We start from the raw sequence: 20,627 nt of genomic DNA on the forward strand, positions 1-20,627 counted from the left end.
GGGCTATTTGGTACTGGGAGGATGTATTCTTTAAGGGCAAATGTGTTACCATAGCAAAAGGATGCCACTATTCAGGAAACTCGGTGTTGATATCTTGAGGGAAACCCTGAATTATAGAGGTACATGACATGAAAGCATCCGTGATCTGATAGAACTACTGGAAGGGGAAATACATAAACACATGACAGTTTAACTTTTACCTATGCTCTGGGGATGGGTTTGTTAGTTATGGTAAATTAGAATGCAAGCTATAGGGTATGCAGGGAAGACTAGCAAATAGGCCCCAAATCCTGAGGCTGGAAGCAAAGAGCTGAGAGAGGGTGCCATACAAACTTCCAAAATAGGAACCCATAGTCCTACCTAGTTATGATGCCTATGAACCACAACATCAACCAGCAAAGTATGACAACCCCAAGGATACAATAATGACACAGATACCTTGGCAGTAACCAACAGCTCTTTAATTGGACTTAAGGCCTACTCAACAAGAGGGGAGACATTATTCCTGGTGCTGGAAACCTAGACAATCAACTGCCTGGGGCTGGTGAAGTCATGGATATTAGAGGAGAATTTACAACCTCTACTTTATTAAACCAGCACGATCCTGAGCTACTTTCTAATTATTTATAAACAGATGTAGTTCCCATGTTTCATCAAGAAAATTTCTCTTTGTGACAGATGGAAACCATTACAGAAAACTACACCTCATCAAAATGTAAAAAGAATGGCTGGCCATGCGCTACCAAGTCCAAACGGACACATCCACAGCACAAATCCAGGTCCTATGGTTCAAGAATCATCATAGGAAAAAGGGTAGAAAGTCTGTAAAAGCAAGAGGAACAGGAAGTTTACTGTAAGGCTGTGTCTCCTAAAAACATCAGAGAAACTACAACTATGATGTTTCATCAATATGGCCACCTAAACAAGACCTGAACAAGGACGATACAAACAGACATGCTGGCATGGAAGAGGAAATCTCGTGTGGCTCCACTCCCAGACAACTAAGGGATGCTGAGAGTGGGAGGAATAGTCTTCCCCAGAGAAAAGACCCCCAACTGGTTACCCAACACTAGTGGTCAATTCTGAGATCACATACATACAAGTAGCATTATATGGATTAAGCAGGTTGTATTTATATAATTAGGAATATATATGAAGATAGATAAATAGAGATAGATAAATAGATAGATAGATAGAGAAATAGATAGATAGATAGATAGATAGATAGATAGATAGATAGATAGATAGATAGATAGATAGATAGATAAGGATAGATAGATAGATGATAGATAGATAGATAGATAGATAGATAGATAGATAGATAGATAGATAGATAGAGATTAAACAACAATTAAAGAAAGGTGGGCCAGCCGGGTGGTGGTGGTGCACTCGGGAGGCAGAGCCAGGAGGATCTCTGTGAGTTCAAGGCCAGCCTGGTCTATAAAGTGAGTTCCAGGAAAGGCACAAAACTATATAGAGAAACCCTGTCTCAAAAAACCAAAAAAAGAAAAAAAAAGGGGGGGCATGAATTTGAAAGAGAACAAGAGGTAGGGTATATTGGGAGATACTTTAGGGATGAAAGGGAAGAGGAAAAATAATATAATTATGTGTGTACATTATATGTATTATATATACATTATATATAATACATTGTTTTATATATATAGTTCATTTTGTTTTTGTTTTTGTTTGTTTTGAGACAAGTTTCTCTATTATGTATCTCTGGCTGTCCTGGAACTTGGTGTATAGACCAGGTTGGCCTTGAATTCACAGAGATCCACCTGCCTCTGTCTTGCAAGTACTGGGATTAAAGGCACGTGCCACCATACCTGACAATATAATTGTGTTTTGATTTCAAAAAAATTAAAAGCTCTTATAAAAAAGAGCTGAGTGAGATCAGTGCCAAGAAGCTATATGCCACCATTAAAAGTCATCAAATGTCAAGGAAACACCCCAAGAAAGCAAGTCAAAATATGAGGAAGATTGCCTATATCTGATCTAATTATAGCTATAAAAATTACCTTCAAAATGTAATACTTTCGAGCCATAACTTTAATTGTTCTTAAAAATGTCTAATTTGGGCATGGCTGGCAGGCATGGTTGTTTGCAGTAGACATGACCTGGGGAATCCTACAGGCTGGGAATTGGAACCCTCAAAAGGTGCCTGGGATGGTTAACCTCAACTGTCAATTTGATGAGATCTAGACTTTCCTGGGTGTGCCTGTAGGGGATTATCTTATCATTTAGATTTGCCTGTTGGGGATTATCTTAACTGGGTTAATGGAGCTGGAAAGATCTGCTCACTGTGAGTGGCGGCATCCCCTGAGCAGAAATCTGGACCACAGAAAGAAAAGAGAAAGTGAGCAGAGCACAAGCTTCCATCCCTTTCCCCATCTTAATTATGGATGCCATGCTACCAGCTACCTCAAGCTTCTGTTGCTCGGACTCCTCTACCATGTGTTGTGGGGTAATGATTCTGTACACTGGTTTAATAAAACACTGACTGGCCAGTAGCCAGTCCAGGGAGCAGCATGTAATGGCACACAGGTAAAGCCACAGAAAACGTGGCGATACATAGATTAACAGAAATGGGCTGAGTTTAAGTGCAAGAGCTAGTCAGTAGGAAGCTTGAGCTAATGGCCTAGCAGTTTTAATTCATAGAAGCCTCTGTGTGTTCATTTGGGTCTGAGCAGCTGCAGGACCATGAGGCCATGGGAGCCAGGCAGGCACAGGAAAACTTTCTACTACAACTATGGTGGACTGTCACCTCAAATTGTGAGCTGAAATAAGCCCCTTCTCCCTTATGTTGCTTTTCTTGGAGTATTTTATCACAGGAAAGAAACATATGACAGCCCCTTTTACCTGTTGGAAGTGGTTGTGCGAAAGACTCAGATACCCAGGAGTTGACTGGGCCTTCCTGAACTGTTATCTTGTTATTGCCACATGACCTTGGGAGCATAGAGACTCCAAGGTGGCCGGATATGTTGGTTTCCTATTGCAACAAAGCAAATTTCTACAATCTTAGTTGCTTAAAGAGTGCATATCTAGGTCACAGTGTTCTTAGATCAGGCTTAAGACATGTGTGTTGATTCACTGGATCATCTAGTAAGATCTTCCAGGACTTCACCTAAAATGATAATTAGGCTAGAGACTGAACTGTTGGGGAATATTATTTTAAGGTTAATATTATTTTTGTTTATGTTACATTTGTTTAACTCTGTGAAGCTGTGTTACTGTGCCTATCTAAAACACCTGATGGTCTGATAAAGAACTAAACAGCTAATAGCAAGGCAGGAGAAAGGATAGGTGGGGCTGGCAGGCAGAAAGAATAAATAGAAGAAGAAATCTGAGAGGAGAAGGAACCAGAGAAGGAGGAGGAGGACTCCAGGGGCATCAAGGAGGAGCCAGCCATCCAGGAACACAACAAGCCATGGAGTAAGAGTAAGATTTACAGAAGTAAGAAAACAGGAAAAGCCCAGAGGCAAAAGGTAGACAGGATAAAGTTAAGGAAAGCTGACAAGAAACAAGCCAAGCTAAGGCTGGGTATTCATAATTAAGAATAAGCCTCTGTGTGTGATTTATTTGGGAGCTGGGTCTCAGGCCCCCCAAAAGAGCAAAAACAAACAACAACACTGAACTGGGCGTACCTTGCCCTGAGGTTTAGTAGAGCTTGTCCCTGGCGCTACAAGGTTCAACTTTTGGCTGGGTGTCTGCCGGCTCTCATTCTTAGCCCCTGACCATCTTCCGAGAAACGGAATAGAGACCCCCACTTCTTAGAAGAATGCATATGCATCACCTTAGGAGGAAAACATGTTGGAATGGGACTCTCCGCTCCTGTTTGAGTTCTGGTCATAATTAAGTATGTGCACATGCAGAATACATTATTTCCTTTCCCCCGGGGATGGATTTGTTTACTGAGATGTGGCACAAGGGAGCCAAGTGGAAGGGAAACCATGCAGTCTGGAGAAAACATTTTCAAAGATAAGTGTTGTCATCCAAGCTGATTTGAGAGAAGGAAATCTGTTGGTGCTCCAAGGGAGTTTGTTAGAAGAATGATATTCACTTTTGCAACATAGACAAAGGGCCTGCTATTGTTTCCTCCTGTAGCTCTGTGGGTTTCAGCTCCTGGACAAGAGTGTGAGCTTTAAGAAAATAGAAACATTGGGTTTTGTTGTTGTTGTTGTTGTTGTTTTAATCTTCTGTATTCTTTGAGTAGTGCTAGTCCTGGGGGAGAGACCCAGATCATTTGGACTGAAGACAGGAATTCTTCACTTCCCATGAGAACTCAGCGTGCAAACTACATCTTAGAAAAGTATTGATGGAAACAATGTTTATCCTCTCTACCACCTCCACAGCCCTTGGCATCAAGAAACAGTGTGAGCTGAGCACGGAGGCATCTTCCAATAATCGGAGCACTTGATAGGCTGAAGCAGGGCGATCTTGAATTCGAGACAAGCCTGAGTTACCTAAGTGAGTGCGAGCCAGCCTGAGCTACACAGGATGACCTTGTCTTGAAGAAGGAGGAAGAGAAGGAGAAAAAGAAGAGAGGGGGCATGAGAAAGAGTAACAGTAGCAGCAGAGGCACAACATGGTTTTATGAAGGCAGCTGGCTATCCAAGGACATTTCTTCCTCTTTGGAATCTATCGCCACATGACTGAAAGGCAAAGGAAAGATAAACATGCAGAGGCATTTGGCTGTGCTCACAGACACATGCGTAGGTCACAGGAAGGTCTTTGGAAGGTCTGGTCATGGAAAATGTCTCCAAGTGCCTTCCTCTTCCCACCTCCCTCCCCACCCCCCAGTGGAATGGAACTAGAGAGCAGGCTCAAAGGACAGTTCCGTCTCCTTGCTATATAGAAAGACTTCACGGGAGCTGCTTTGATTCTGTGCTCTCTTCTAAAATTGTGTAAACTCCAAGCTTACCCTGAGCAGAGAGCTCAGATACAAACCTTTCTGGCCACAGCATCTTTTCTTCTCATTTGTGACTTTTTTTTTTTTTTTTAATTCAAATTCAGTCTCTCCAGAACCATTACAAAATACCCTCCTGTGTTTAATCACGGGGTCTCCTCCTCCTTTGGCTTAGAAACATACCGTCTGTGATAAGGAAAGAAACCGAAATTTATTCAGGTGCAAGTGGAAATGACTGCCAATTGCTCAGGGCTCCATTCTCAAGCTTAAGAGTATCTAAGGGCCACCGTGCCGATCCCTGGCCCAACCCCAGGCCCTTGTGTGAGAATGTGTCCATAAAGGGGCTCGGGAGTCTGCATCCTTCAATGCTGAATTACCCAGTGGGAGGGAGGCTCCCCTGCTCCTGGGAGCCAGCAGCAAGTCTGATGGCGGCGGCTTCCCACATTCACATAGTGAATTTTCCCTTCCCTTCTCTACACGCCAAGCTTGCCTTCAAGAACAGAAATCAGAGGGCAGGCCTCACTGATGAGGAGTCTTCCCATTTTATCAGTTATGATGCTATTAATTATGTCTGTCCACAATTCCCAGTTGGCCATAGGCTCCCTTTGAGACTGGATTTTTTCCTCTTGAAACCAAACTAAACCTTACTTATCAGTTCCAATTTCCCAAACTCTGTTCCCTGTGGTGTCACTTCTGATTACATTCAATTCCCAAGTCAAATTAAAACTTAGCATTAGGGATTGAAATGAAACCTTAAAGAGGATCCCAAGTCCATTTATGTCTTTGCTCCAAGGCTTCCAGGCACCATTGTACTTTTGCTAATAGCGTCTTTTCCTGATTTATCTTGCATTCATGGTAATCTGGGCCCCAGAGCTTGAATTCGAGACAAGCCTGAGTTGCCTAAGTGAGTTCAAAGCCAACCTGGGCTACACCATACAACCTTGTCTTGAAGAAAGAGGAGGAAAAGGAGAAAGAGAATACAAGATCCCTGGAGAGATGGCTCAGAGTTTAAGGACACTGGCTATTCTTTCAGAAGACTGGGTTCAAGCCTGTATGGTGTCTTACAACCACCTGTAACTCCAATCCTAGGGGATCCAATGCCCTCTTCTGAACTTTGAGGTCACCAAGCATACATGTAGTGCACATTCATACATGCAGATAATACCTCCATATACATGAAATAAACAAATTGTTTTTAAAAAGGAATCCGGGGCCAACCATACCTCCCACAACTCCTCCAATCAATGTCTTCTGTGCCATCAGCTTGAACCCAGGGTCATAGCTCCTAAAAGGCCTTAGCAGCAGTGACCTCAGTGTGTGTGACTGCTGCTAATGTATCCTGTAGAGACACTCTCTCATTTATTCATGGTATTAGTCAAAGAGCCACAGAAGGAAGGCTGGCATACATGAGATATCTTTGTTCAAACAAGAATTCTTGTTGTTCCATGTATAAAGACATTGGGTGTAAGCCAGGCAGTGGTGGCACATGCCTTTAATCCCAGCACTCAGGAGGCAGAGGCAGGTGGATTTCTGTGATTTCGAGGCCAGCCTGGGCTACAGAGTGAGTTCTAGGAAAGGCACAAAGATACACAGAGAAACCCTGTCTCAAAAAACAAAAACAAACAAACAAAAAAAAAAAACAATAACCAAAAAAAAAAAAGACATAAGGCATGATTAGGTACCCACTCTCTTCACCTCGTGTGGAATCGGAGAATTGCTGAGAAAGAACAACTATGTTGAAGATTTTGTAGCTGCATTTCTCGGATATGAATCGTAGAGTATTGACCCCATCGTTCTGCAGGTAATGACACAGACTTAAGGGATGCTACTTGATGACTACTATGCATCCTGTCTGTTGTCTTCTAACCCATAACTTTTCAGATCTTAGTAACAAGCAAGCCATCAGAAACAATTATGTGTTATGTTTGTTGGCATGTTTATTAAACTCTTCCTGGTTGTACAAATGGGGTTGTACAAAGGGGGGGAAAGCTTTCAGTTTCTCTGTGTGTGTTCATGTGTATATGCAGATGTGAGTGCACATGTGGGGGCTGGGGATCCGAACTCAAGGACTCATGCTTGGGTGGCTGGTAGTTTACATTCTGCTCCACACACCAGTCCCCAGTTTCTGTTTCTCTGGTAAAAAGGCATGCTTATGGAGGCCACAGGACTTCCTCAGTTGCTCTTTGGCTTATTTTTTTTGAGGCAGAACTTTTCACTGAACCTGGAGCTCATGGGTTGGGCTAGTCTGACTAGCCAATAAATAAGCCCCAGAGATCTGCTTGTTTCTACCCCTGTGGCTCTGGGGTACAGATGCATACCACTGTACGTGACCTTCATGTATCCATACTACTGTACGTGATCTTCATGTATCCATACCACTGTATGGGACCTTCATGTATCCATACCACTGTATGTGACCTTCATGCATCCATACTACTGTACATGATCTTCATGTATCCATACCACTGTATGTGGCCTTCATATATCTACTCTGAAAAACACATCTCAACCTTGGCCTCAAATGTATTTAAAAGGATTTTTCACAACCTTCCCTGGTTATTGTGTATACAAATGAGGATAACATTGTGATTTTATCTGCAATGGTCCTCAATCTGGTACATATCTCAATGGACACAGGAAAGGTGTTTAAAGGGAAAATGGTCTATGTAGGAATCTCTTGAGTGTTGTTTCAAAATGCAAGAACTTCTAGTCATGATATAAATGTCACAACCAGTGAAAATTCATATGCAATGTGACAGAAAAGGGTGCTACCAATGAAGATGATATTGGGGTGGCAGGTACATAATTTCCTTGTTATGGTTGAAATATGAACTATCCCCCATGGGTTCATATGTTTGAACACTTGGGTCTAAACTGGTGCCACTTTTTAAAAGGCTGTAGAACCCTTGGGAGGTGGGGCCCCAGCAGGGAGTAGGTCACCATGCAGCAGGGCTGAAGGTTTTGTAGCCCCACCCCACTTCCTGTCCACTCTCTGTTTCCTAGCTGTGGAAGCAATGTGACCAGCTGCCTCTCACTCTGGTCCACAGTGCTTTCCTCGCCGTGATGGACCACCTTTGCAAACCATGAGCCAAAATAAACCATCCATTAAGTTGATTTTATTGTAACAATGAGAAAAATAATTAATATACTTCTCATTTTGTATGATCATGAACCCGCAGCATTGATTGGCATCACCAGGAGTTTCTTGGGAAAGCAGAGTCTCAGTTCCGCATTAGACCTACTGAATCAAACCTTCATTTCTACATGAGCACCCAAGAAAGCACCATGCAGGTACCAGGTGAGAAGCATTATACTATAACATTTCTCCATTCACAGAGCAACAGACAGTAGTAAGATTTACAGAGCAGGGCAGATGGAAAGCTTAGCCATGCCACCTTCTACCACTGTATAACCCACACACTTGCCTCAGGTATAAGCCCAGACTCTAGCTGAGCAGGCTGGTGTAATGAGCTGCTGGCAGGGAGTTTTTCTTTTTCAGTCCACACTGGGTAGGTTGTGTGATGAGTAGCATGCATGCCACACATTCGGTATGCTTAATGAATGCTATTAATAAAAGTGTGACTAACCAGCATTACTCCCATTGGTTTCCTCTCACTGGGAAGGAACTCCACATTGCATAATTCACCAAATTGGGTAGCTCAAGTCTGTTTCCTTCTGAGAAAAAAATCGTCAAGGCAGGCCTGGATCATGTGGCTTCACCAGGAATCCTGACTCGGGTTTTACAAACAAAATGGTTGCCCCTGAAAGGCAACATTTTATTTTTTTTCCACTTCCTCATAACATTGTTTGAGTTCCTCCCTGTCTGAAGCCTCTTTAATCTGTAGGCTTTGAGTTCCACCTTGAAAGTTTTGACTCTCATTATTGATTCCAAAGTAAATACTGACTAAGGTGGTGGCAAAGTCAACATATTCTTTGAGAGGCAATTAATCTTGCTGTTGAGTGAAACCAGATGCCAGAAGTATACACCACACAGTCGAAATTGTTGTACAAATGGGCTCGTAAGAATTCCTCTCTCCGGGGAGCAGCTCCCTCATCCCAACTGTTGTGAAGAGGAAGAGCATCTTTTTCTGACGAGGCCCAAGGAATATTTGACTATATAAATCAGTAACTAGTCTCAAAGCTATTATTGACCTCTGATCCACACATCGGACAGCAAGAAGAGATTGTGGCAGTTATATGGCTGATAAAACCCAAACCTGCTGGTTAATCATTTGCCAAAAGTGTTGCTGGTGACCCCTGATTTAAAAAAAAAAAAAAAGTGAGCCTAATGTGGCCATGTGTCCCTACACTGCTGTGAGCCTAATGTGGCCATGTGTCCCCACACTGTTGTCTGTCAGACAGCAGAGGAAACAGCTATCTGACCCAACATAGCCTGGAGAAAATTTTCCCTTGGCTAAAAGGGTTGACAGATGTTCCTTTCTCTGTCTCTCTCTTCTAACAAAAGGACTCTATGCAATAGAACTCATGCCAGGGAGGCATTCTAAGTGTAGCTGAGTCTTTAGAATGTCTTGGTGAGGTTGGTTTTTAATCCCAATCCAAAGAAAGGGCTACGGTGTTTTTCTTATTTCTTTGTCATCCTCAATGCCTACAATAGTGTTTTATATACTGCAGGTACTTCATAAATATTTTAAAGTGAATCAGTGTTTGCACTGTGCTTCATCTATACACTGCACAGTCTGGATTTAGTCATGTGGTTTGTTGAAAGCAGCTATTTCCTGTTCCATGCTACAGCTTCTAAACAATGTTTCGTCTTATTGTTTCTCTATCACTTGGTACAGGACCTAAGAACTGTAGGTTCAACTCTTCTTTTTGTTGTTTCCAAGAAAGTGAGGTAGCAGATAAGACGTTACAATAACACTTCCCAGGGGGAAAGTCACACTTGATGGGGTAAATCTGGCTAACAACCTGGGAGTTCAGGCCCTGCAGGGGATTTTGCTGAATCAACATGGTATGAAACTGCCTTCTAAACACTTTCTTCTGTACTCAGAGGCTAGAGCAGTTCTCGGTCTTTATCAGAACAGTATCTTTGTGCAGAGATTCACAACTGGTCAAAGTGCAGAGAACCAGTGTCTCTGGAACATTTAGTCATGATGGCACACCTATACTCTATCTCTTCCTTCCAAGGCTCAGGGAACATTGTGGAGGAGTAGGAGACAAGTCCAAGAGCCAAAGTTGGGATGGGGTGAAATCATGTCCTCTGTACATGACAGGATGGCTGCAGTCAGGAATTCACACCACTGTGCTTGCCTGCACAAGACCTGCACAAGATCAAGCCAATCGACATTCCAGTGTTGATAGAGGAGGGGCTTATGATCCCCCACCCAACTGAGAAGTTATTGGCGGTTAATGGTGGCAGTGAAAGAGTCAGTTCACTTTAGGCATGTGGCCCTCAGTAGATGACTCCTCATCTATTCATGCATGTACAGCACTAATTGGATTCAATGAGTTGTTTTGTTGGGTTTTTTGTTTTGTTTTTTAAAGAGAACATGAAGTTGAGAGGGAACATGGAGGGTATCTGAGAGAAGCCAGAGGAGAGGAGATGAATGTGTTCCTAATATATAGTATGCATGTATGAAATTCTCAAAGAACAAATACATATATTGGTTTTTTGAGACAGGGTTTCACTATGTATCCTTGGCTGTCCTGGAACTTGCTCTGTAGACCAGGCTTTCCTCTTGGAGATCCGCCTGCCTCTGCCTCCTGAGTGCTAGGATTAAAGGCGTGCGCCACCACTTCCCGGCCAAAATATATTCTTTTTAAAGAGTAAGATAGTCCTGCTTAGAAATATCTTACTGATGGATTTGATAATCTTTAAAGACATTCTTTAAATCTAAATACCAAAAGGCATCATTCAGCTGGAAGAGTAAGATTCAGAATTTTTCCATCCAAGGTAAACTGAGAGACCTTAGTCTCTCCCTTAAGCTTTCAGCTACATGGTAAAACAAGAATTGGACTCCAGCCTTCATGGTGGTTCGATGAAAGCCTTTATTAATATTTTCTGTGTTTGCTGAAGGAAAATGAGCAGCTGAGCGCACACTAAATAAGAAAACACCAGTGATGCACCGCGCATCTTTAATTAGTGCTAATGGTGCTATGTAATTAATTCAATTTGCCCATCCCTTCTTCAGCAGACACATTCCTTCCCTGCGGTTTCCGCGGGATGCTGAAAATGTGTCCCGATTTGCTACAAATATGTTGCTTTTGTTCCTGACAGTGGCTATGGCATGCAAACACAGACTGTCTTCTGAGCTCATAAGCTGGGATCACACACATATGATCTTTTTGGGGTTTTGTTTGTGTGTGTGTGTGTGTGTGTGTGTGTGTGTGTGTGTGTGTGTGTGTGTACATGCACATGGAGACCAAATATCAATTTTAGATTATCTCCACTGTGCCCCACCTTATTCGCTTAGTTGGTTTATTTATGTGTATGAATGTGTAGTGTGTGTGCGTGTGTGTATAATCTGTTTGCCTGTGTGTGTGTGTGTGTGTGTATACACGCACATGTGTGTGGGTGTGTAGAGGCCAGAGGCTGACATAAGGTGTTTCCCTCAATTGATCTCCATCTTATATATTGAGGCAGGGTCTCTCACTTGAACTACAAGGTCATGTTCATGTAGTCTGGCTACCCAGCTTGTTTGGGGATAGTCTATCTTTCTCTCCTATGTGCTGGGATTACACATGCTATGCTACACCCCATAGCATGATAGTATATGGCTGCTTTCTCAGCAAACACTTTTCCCACTGAGCCATCTCCCCAGCCCCTGCACTTTGTGCTTGTGAGTACTGGTGCCTGTGGAGGCCAGAAGAGGAGGCTGGATCCCCGGCAGCTATAGTAACAGGGGTTTATGAGTTGCCTAGTATTGGTGATGAGTCTCAAACTTCAGACCCCTGCAAGAGCAACAAGTGTTCTTAACCCCAATGGCGGGCTTACAGACATGTACCCCACACTCAACTTTTTACATGGGTGCTGGGGATCTGAACTCGGGTCCTTGCACTTGCCTGACAGGTACTTTGCAAACTGAGCCGTCTTCCCAGCCTCACATTTCCAGTCTTTTACAGGAGAGTTCCCAGAGCATTTGGATATTTGGAGTCACTTTTCCCCTCTTGCTGGCCTAGCTCAGCAGAATCAGCTCAAGCTCTATTCTCAAGATCTATGGCTCTACCAGTGTAACTCTGTCCCTGCAAGGCTGTCGAACTGCAGAGGTCAGGAACTGCTTTTTCTGCCTCTGCTCCCACCTTCTAACCAACAACAGAGTGACTTCGACTTCCAGCTTTATTTCCCTTCAGTGTAATTAGCCCTTCACAAAAACCCTTATTTTCTGCTACTGATTCCTGTTCTGTAAGTTGCAAATGATCTCAGCGCTACCCTCTGTCATATTTCAAGGTGAGCTATTAACCACCCGTCAACCCTCATACATTGTAACTCATGTGACATTGGATTGCCTTTTTGATCGGGGACTTCAGCTAACTCACAAAGATGTGAGCAGTGACTATCCTTTGGATATGATTGTCAGAGAAAATATCTCACATACTTCAGAATGCAAAGCAAGGCCAGTATTGTATTACATACACCACTACGGCGAAACGGAAGATGAAATCCTGGAAGGATGAGAAAGAAAATAACCACAAAGCAAGACAGAAGCAAAGCAAGACAGAAGCCAACCTCTGCATACGGCACAGAGTCCAGGCCCTGGACTAAAATTGGCTATAATCAATGCCACATGAAAGAGATACAGAGGGTATGTGTTTGGTTTCTCAGCAGTGTTCCCTTTTGATGGAAAATTGACCTTTGGAAGAAAAGATGACAGTCTGGTCTGATGCCACTGTTCTCCGGGAAAGCCATTTCTATTTTATAATCCAAGAGAAAAAAGTGAAAGTCATTATGACAGATAGGGCCAGAGTTGTCACCGTTTAGTCTCCTATAGGAACTTAAAAGAAGTTTCTGTCTGCCCAGGCAGCCTCTGCCTACAACACAGGCTACTTTGGGTTCTGTCACCCTCAGCTAAGTACTTTCAAGCAGCAAAAGCAGCCCATCATCTTATGGGACAGCCTTGCCCAGGCAGCCTCTGCCTACAACACAGGCTACTTTGGGTTCTGTCACCCTCAGCTAAGTACTTTCAAGCAGCAAAAGCAGCCCATCATCTTATGGGACAGCCTTGCCCGTGCCTCACTTAAGCTCCTTCCTGGTATGTTATAATTCTCAGCATAAAATCTACATTCATATTTTAGCCCGATTTTCTTCTTCTCCTTTCTGGAACTCTGATAAGGCACGTGTGAGACTTTGATGGGGATTTTTTTTTTTTTACTTTGTTTGGTAGAGTAGCACTAGGGAGTTGAACCCGGGGCTGCACTTAGACCACACACATTCTCCACAAATGAGGCACAACCCCAGCTCCTTTTTGTCTTTCTTGACATCCTTTTTATGTTTTCCTTCACTATCTGTCCTGCATTCTGTATAATTTCTCCAAATCTATATTCCACTTCACTAATTCTCTCACTGGCCATACATAATACAATGCTGAGCAAGTCCATTGAGTCCCATGTTATAATCAGAGTTCTTTTGTAAAGTATCATTTAAAAATATATCTTCTCTCTTGTGTTTGTTTCTTATTTCTCAAACTTATCTATTTGTTTGCTGATCTGACTTTGATATAGGAGGCTTCTTTTAAAAAAATAATTTTGGGATCATTTCAGTACTGAGGGCATGGTATGTCTTGTTTTTCCTTTGTTCTTGTTCACTTTGAAAGGCCTGCTCTCCTTGAATGCCCATGTGTTGAGTCATTCTTGAGAATTATGCATTTTCCTTAGGAAATAGTTGGAGGGAATTGTGTGAGATATGGGCTGCTAAGTCCCCAAAGCAGCATTACTGCTCTGGGACAAGTTGAAATAAGTTCCTGACTTGAGATTTTTTTCTGGACTGCTCAGGATTTATATTGTGAACTTCAGCTGCAGATTTATAAGTCGATTTATTTCCAGAATGGTGTCTCTCGTCCAGGAGTTTAGTGCCCCCTGATCTGTTCAGACCCAGAAAACTCCCTTTGGTGGGGTACATGAATTTCCGGTTCATCATTAGACATTAAGGGTGGAGCTCTGTGGGGTTTCAACTTCATAGATAGATGATTTACCTTAGATTTTCGTCTAATAGTACTCCATTATCATGTCAACTTTTAAATGGTTTCAAGATGTCTTTCAGCATGTGTGTGACCTGGGCTAACTGTGGTTGTTTGGGACAAGATGGCCGAGAGCCTCTGGTTGACCTCAGCGCTCACAGCAGCCGAAGTCTCATCTGTGAGGGGATCAAGGCCAGGTGACCTATCTCAACTGTACTCAGTCTGCTTCTCTGTAAAATGGGGAAGTAGTGGTACCAAGCTCGAAGGACACTTGGGAAACAGATCCAAAACAACAAGGGAAGGATGCAGATCAATGCCCAGACCACAGGAAGCCCTCTGGAGTCAGCCCTGCTTTCTTTTGTTAAGAGAAATCTTCGGGGGTAATCCCCAATGTGATTGTTAGTTTTAAATGTCAACTTGACATGCTATAGAACCACCTGAGAGGAGAGGATCTCCAGGAGAAACTGAACAGAAATGCTTGGCCCGCAGGCGTGCTTGGGAGGGGTTTCCTTAGCTGAGATAATTAAGATAGGAAGACTCTCCCTGAACATTGATGACATACTTTCCCCGGCTGAGTCCTGGCTTTAGGAAGGGTACAGAAAGCTAGCTGAGTATTGGCGTGTGTGTGTGTGTGTGTGTGTGTGTGTGTGTGTGTGTGTGTGTGTGTGTGTTCTCTCTGCTCCTTACTGTAGAGGTGACTGGCTGTTTCAAGTCCTTACCACCTTGACTTCCCTGCCACGATAGACCGTTACCTAGCTAGAACTGGGAGCCAAATGGGCTTTTCTCCCGCCGGTTTCTTTCCATCAGAGTATTTTATCACGGCAGCAGAATATAAGCTTGGAAATCAGGCCAGGTACAAAGATCTGTACTGTCTACTCCGTTTCCTTTTTCTGTGCTGTCTGTGTGTTAGCAGTGAAGACAAAATAAGAACAGACCTGTAAAGTTCTCAGTGTCATCCATGCAGGGGTGGCGCACGCCTTTAATCCCAGCACTTGGGAGGCAGAAGCAGGTGGATCTCTGTGAGTTCAAGGCCAGCCTAGTCTACAGTTCCAGAACAGCCAGAGCTACACAGAGAAACCCTAAAAGAAAAAAAAAAAAAAGAACCTGAGTGTGAGGGGAGCTGTGATCACCAGCTGCAGACACTGGGCCACTGTTTTGGGTCAGCCATGAACCATCCACTTTAAGAATGTGGTGGCAAAGGGATCTCTGGAAAGAGAAGAATGTGATGTTGTCCTTCTGTTTCAGAGAGTATGTGTGACAAGGTGTTTAGATGGAAACCAGGAACAGGCTTCGGTGTGCCTCCAATGTTTAGCACTTAACTACACAAATGTACACAGTTACAGAAAGAGCCCCATATCCCTCTGGGCTCTGCCTTTTGATTTACACTGAGAGGAATGACTTATAAACATTTGTAGCAAGTCACCAGAGCAAAGGGGGGAAAATGTGCCCTGCAGTATGGCAGGAAGGGAATTAATCTCTTAGGCTGAGACTCCATATAGTCAGGCATCTGGGAAATAAAATCCAAATGACTCTTGAGGGCAGGTGGAAAATAACCATGATGCAGGACTTGTCCTGAGTGTCAGACTTCTGTGAGATGTCTGACACTCAGGACACAGACCTAGGTTTTGGGTGCTTTTGTGGTTGTTACTGTCACTGATTTTGGTTTTTCAAGACAGGGTTTCTCTGTGTAGCCCTGGCTGACCTGGAACTAGCTCTATAGACCTGGCTGTTTCAGAACTCACAGAGATCCACCACCTGCCTCTGCCTCCCAAGTGCTGGGATTGAAGGCGTGCACCACCACTGCCCGACTCGGGTGTTTTTTTTTTTTTTTTTTTTTTGGTTTTTGAGACAGGGTTTCTCTGTGTAGCTTTGCGCCTTTCCTGGAACTCACTTGGTAGCCCAGGCTGGCCTCGAACTCACAGAGATCCGCCTGGCTCTGCCTCCCGAGTGCTGGGATTAAAGGTGTTTATTCGTGCTGAACTTACCATAATTTCCGATGTTGTCATCACTACCCTTTGCCATCTTACAGCAGGCTGCATGTCAGGTGCCTGGTGCAGGGATGCTATGGAAGTAAGTGTAGACCTCAAGCATATATTTCAGGCCAGTGTCTCTATCTCACATCTGAAATGCAGAAGAGAGATATCACAAAAATGAGTATCATTCCCCTCCATGGAGGCTGGTGTGTGTGGGGGGGGGGTTAGATAACTGGAAATAAATTACAATAAAACCAACTGAAAACATGTTTTGTTCCTAGTGGAATAATGCCTTCACACAGTGTCAGTCAGCTTGGGGCAGCAATCCTAACTGCCAGTATGCTGTCCGTCATAGCTGAAGGGAGAAGAGGCATGCAAGCCCTCATCTGCATAATTTTTTAAAGGTTGACTTAAATCTAGCAATTACCATAGTCTAACCAAGTGAGAACTAAGAGTCCTTAAAACTGATGGACAGGCATTCGCACTGAACTGTCCATAAGAACCATGTCGTGAAAGTTTTAAAAGTCTGATGGAATTGAATATTCTGATGTCATTATTTTTGTGTTTTATTTCTTTTTCGTTGGCCCAGATTGCTGTAACATGGTTTTGACAATCGAGAACTGGTGCACTGGTCTAGCCTTCTGCTATTATGGAATCACTCTCAACAGCATTTAGGGTAAGGAAAATGTGTTCCCAGTGGGCAGTGGAAGAGATGTAACTATCTCAGGGTCACAGATAGGTAAACCAAGGCCTAAGTCATTCAAGGGTTGATTTGAGGTTTCGCTCTATCGTGGCTCAAGGATCAAAATGCAGTAGATGAGTTTGGGGAGAGCACAGTCCCTCAGCTCCCCCACTCTTCTTCAATAAACAACCACATACTATCCATTCTCAGACCTGGGAAAGACAGCAAAGTGGAATGAGAAAATGAAAGCTTTTCACTCCTATCTGTGTCCCCTGAATTTCTTAGTCCATGTCCTCCCCGCTCAAGTGTGGTGTTTGAATGAGAATGGCCCCCATAGGATCATGTGCTTCAATACTTGGTCTCCAGTTGCTGGAAGTATTTGGGAAGGATTGGGAGGTGTGGCCTTGTTGGAGAAGTCACATCGCTGAGGGCTAGCTTTGAGGTTTCAAAAAGCCCATGCCATTCCCAGTTAACCTCAGGCTTGTGGATCAAGATGTGAGCTCTCAGTTGTTGTTGTTTGAATCTTAGGTGGTCTTTTAATAAAAAATAAAAAAAATAAAAAAATAAAAAAATAAAACAAAGCCAGATATCAGGGTGAAAGCTGAAAGATCAGAGAAGCAGAGCAGCCAGCCACTAGTTCTTACCTCTATGAAATCCTCAGCCTAAAGAGAGTGAGTTCCTATTTCCTCATGCCTTATATACCTTTCTCTGCCCTGCCATATTACTTCCTGGGATTAAAGGTGTGTGTACTTTTCCAAGCAAAGACGTGAGATCTCAAGTGCTGGGTTTAAAAGTGTGTGCCACCACTGCCTGGCTCTGTTTCTCTCCTATACTGGATCAATCTCATATAACCCAGTGTGACCTTGAACTCACAGAGATCCAAACGGATCTCTGACTCCTGAGTGATAGGATTAAAGGTGTGTGCCACCACTGTCTGACCTCTATATCTAATCTAGTTGCTGGCTCTGTCCTATAGTCCTCAGGCAAGTTTATTAGGGTATGAAATATATCACCACACTCAGTTACTGCTCCAGCACCATGCCTGCCTGCTGCCACGCTTCCCCACCTTGATGGTCATGACTCTAATCCCCTGTAATATAAGGATTACAAATAAACTCTTTTTTTCTGTAGGTTGCCTTGATCATGGTTTCCTATCACGGTAATAGAAAAGTAATCAAAGTCACAAGCATCTACTACATGATGAAAAATGGAATGGCCACATTCACATACCCTCGCCCCTGGCTTCCAGGCTCTGTGCCTTATGTGGAGAGAACACATCACTTTCTATACTGAATGGCTGAGCCAAGAATTTAAACAGGCTTTCGTTTTTCTCAGAGGATGTTTATCTTTCAAGCATGTTATGTTGATTTTTCTACTCTTTGTGGCAAAGTACCCAACAATAGCAACTTCAGGGAGGAATGTTTGACTCACGGTTTACGGGGAATAGTCTTTCGTGGTGGAGAAAGCATGGCCACCAGGGCTCCATCAGAGAGAGAGCTAGGCCAGGCTCTCAAGCCTCACCCCCTACGTCTGATAGCCAGGCCTCACATTCCCAACGATCCTCTCAAACAGTGCCAGAGTTTGGGATCAAGCACAAGAGCCGGGGAGGATATCTCACGCTCAAACTCTAACTAATGATTTTTAAATTCAAAAAATCCAGGAGCTACCCTGAAGAATAGAAATATTTGTCACTGAGGCAGAGGTCCAGATTCCCCTCATCCAGACTGCTCTCTACCTCTCTGTAACTCTCCTTTCCCTCTTTCCCTTCCTCGGCCCTTCTTCCATCTCCCTTTTTGGTGGTGTGTACAGGCTCATGCTACACAGCCCAGGGGTGTACAAATTTGAACTTTTGATTGTTCTGTCTCGGCCTTACTAGGGCTGAGATCACAAGTGTGAGTCAGTCCCCATGCCTGACCTGTCAGTTTAAAAGTTTAGAAAAAGTGAGTCCGTGAAGGGCTTCATCTTACGCGGGAAGTGTGGTTTCCTTCACATTAGCCTCACGCTCTACAAAGAGCTGTGATGAGGTGGGAGTTCTCAGATGTTTATGACTTAGGTGTCTCCCCACCTTTTCACATTTTATTCACCTCCTCTCTGCCCACTCATTCCCTCCCCCCCCTTTCTTATGCTCTGGTGCAGTCTGAGGCATTGCTTCAGCCCCAGGCTCCCACAACCCACCCTCTCACTTTGTCCTAGTTTATCTCAGTTTGAAGCCGGAATGGGTGAGGCTGGGCCTGGAATTTGGGCCTGGAAACAAGGTTTTTGGAACCTGAACTGTGGGAAAACTGAGGTGGGACAAATAGACAGAAAGCAGGAGAGAGGCTGGGTCTGTGGGGTGCTACAGAGTTCAGAATGTCGGGGTTTGTTGGATCATTCTGTTGTTGCCATGGAGTGCATGCCCTTGGCTAGGGAACCATGGGGTGTGTAAATAGTCTGAAGCCAACACAGCATCAATTGAGGAAGAGCCAGCCTGTCCTGGAACCCAAAAGATGATGGGAGACTTAGTTTATGTTGACAAATCCAGGCTTGGAAGGCTATTTCAACACTAAGATGTACTACCCAGGAATATGTGTCCTGGTGGCATGTGGCTGGCTTTGGTGCCTGGCACACAGGCTCTAGGGATTGTTGGAGAATGAGTGCATCCCTGAAGCTCTACCGACTAGACACAGAGATGGACATATTCATGGTGTGGACCATACAGAATTTGGCTTGCCTGGACCCTGTTCTTGGTTGAGCTAGCTCTTTAAATTCTATGGGTCTTTGTTTTCTCACTTGTACAATACTGTCTATTGCAAAGAGTGAATATGTTTGCTATTATTGTACACCAAAAATTGATTAAGTTCCCCATGTGTGGATTTTTATACTTGGTACTGAGACTAATAAAAGATACTTATGAAAGTTTTAACAAATGACAAAGTAAGCTTTCTTTGACTACATAATCTATTAACTGGACGTTCCCAACATGGAATATAAAGGTGATTAATATTAATTATGACCCTAGAAAAGTCTTTTCTGATTATCAATAAATTGAATATAAGCAATATATTAAATATGTTTCTAGTTATATTTCTAATGAATTTTCAGTTAGGAAAATTAATATACCAAATGTGTTATATGACACCTTCCTGCTTATCTGAATATTACTAAACAGGTCGAATTTGATCACCGTACTAAAGGATTTGTAATCGCAAATGTAGTCTCATGTTCCAAATCACTGGAAAATCTGCGTGGAAGACATGAAACCTGGGCCTAGTGGTGTAGGCCTATAATCCTGGAGACCTAGCAGGCAGAGTCGGGAGTTCAAGTCCAAGACCTGCTCCACTATAGAGTAAGTTCAAAGCTAGCTTGTATAGCTCAGTGAAATCCTCTCCAAAAAAATGTCATAAGAAAACCTGATATTTAGTAAACTAATTAAAAAAAATAAAATGTGAACAGGGTTGCCCTGTGTGGGTTGACAAGGCAGACCCAGAATCATCTGTTCCAGTCTTGTTTCTGTTGTGATGATTAATATCCCCAGAAAAGCAACCTAGGGGAAAATGAGGCTCTTTGGCTTATAAGTCTAGGTTGTAGTCCATCATTGAAAGAAATTAAGGCAAGAATCCAAGGCAGCTACTCATGTCACACCCAAGATCAGAGCAAATAAATGTGCACAAGCCAAGTACTCATCTGGCTTTCTTGTAGAAAGATACAAGAGTCCTGCAGAGTCCAGAACCCAAAACTAAGTGTTGCTAAAACTCCCTCCCAGGAAGAGACAGAAGCGAGGCCTACACCCCTCCTAAGGTCCCATCAACAAACCAAGGCACAATTCCATCCAAGTTGACCCTGGGGAACTAATGCATTGATTAGGCTTCCTTACAGGGCACAGGTGAGAGGTTACAAACAATAGTTTGTTAGGAGTAAGGTGCCTCTCCTCCTAACAAACTACACATGGAAAG

At 43.4% G+C, this 20,627-nt stretch overlaps 1 long non-coding RNA gene across 1 annotated transcript; it reads right to left on the reverse strand.

Moving 5' to 3' along the window:
* Positions 1-1,369: 1,369 nt before the first annotated feature.
* On the reverse strand, positions 1,370-18,754 carry LOC121824031 (uncharacterized). Its single transcript, XR_006065767.2, has 4 exons — positions 18,127-18,754; positions 16,026-16,161; positions 4,951-5,095; positions 1,370-4,142 (listed from the first exon to the last, which is right to left on the reverse strand). It is a non-coding gene; the product is annotated as an uncharacterized LOC121824031 (long non-coding RNA).
* Positions 18,755-20,627: the final 1,873 nt, after the last annotated feature.

This window comes from Peromyscus maniculatus, chromosome 19 (assembly GCF_049852395.1).
Source record: "Peromyscus maniculatus bairdii isolate BWxNUB_F1_BW_parent chromosome 19, HU_Pman_BW_mat_3.1, whole genome shotgun sequence".
Classification (NCBI taxonomy): Eukaryota; Metazoa; Chordata; class Mammalia; order Rodentia; family Cricetidae; genus Peromyscus; species Peromyscus maniculatus.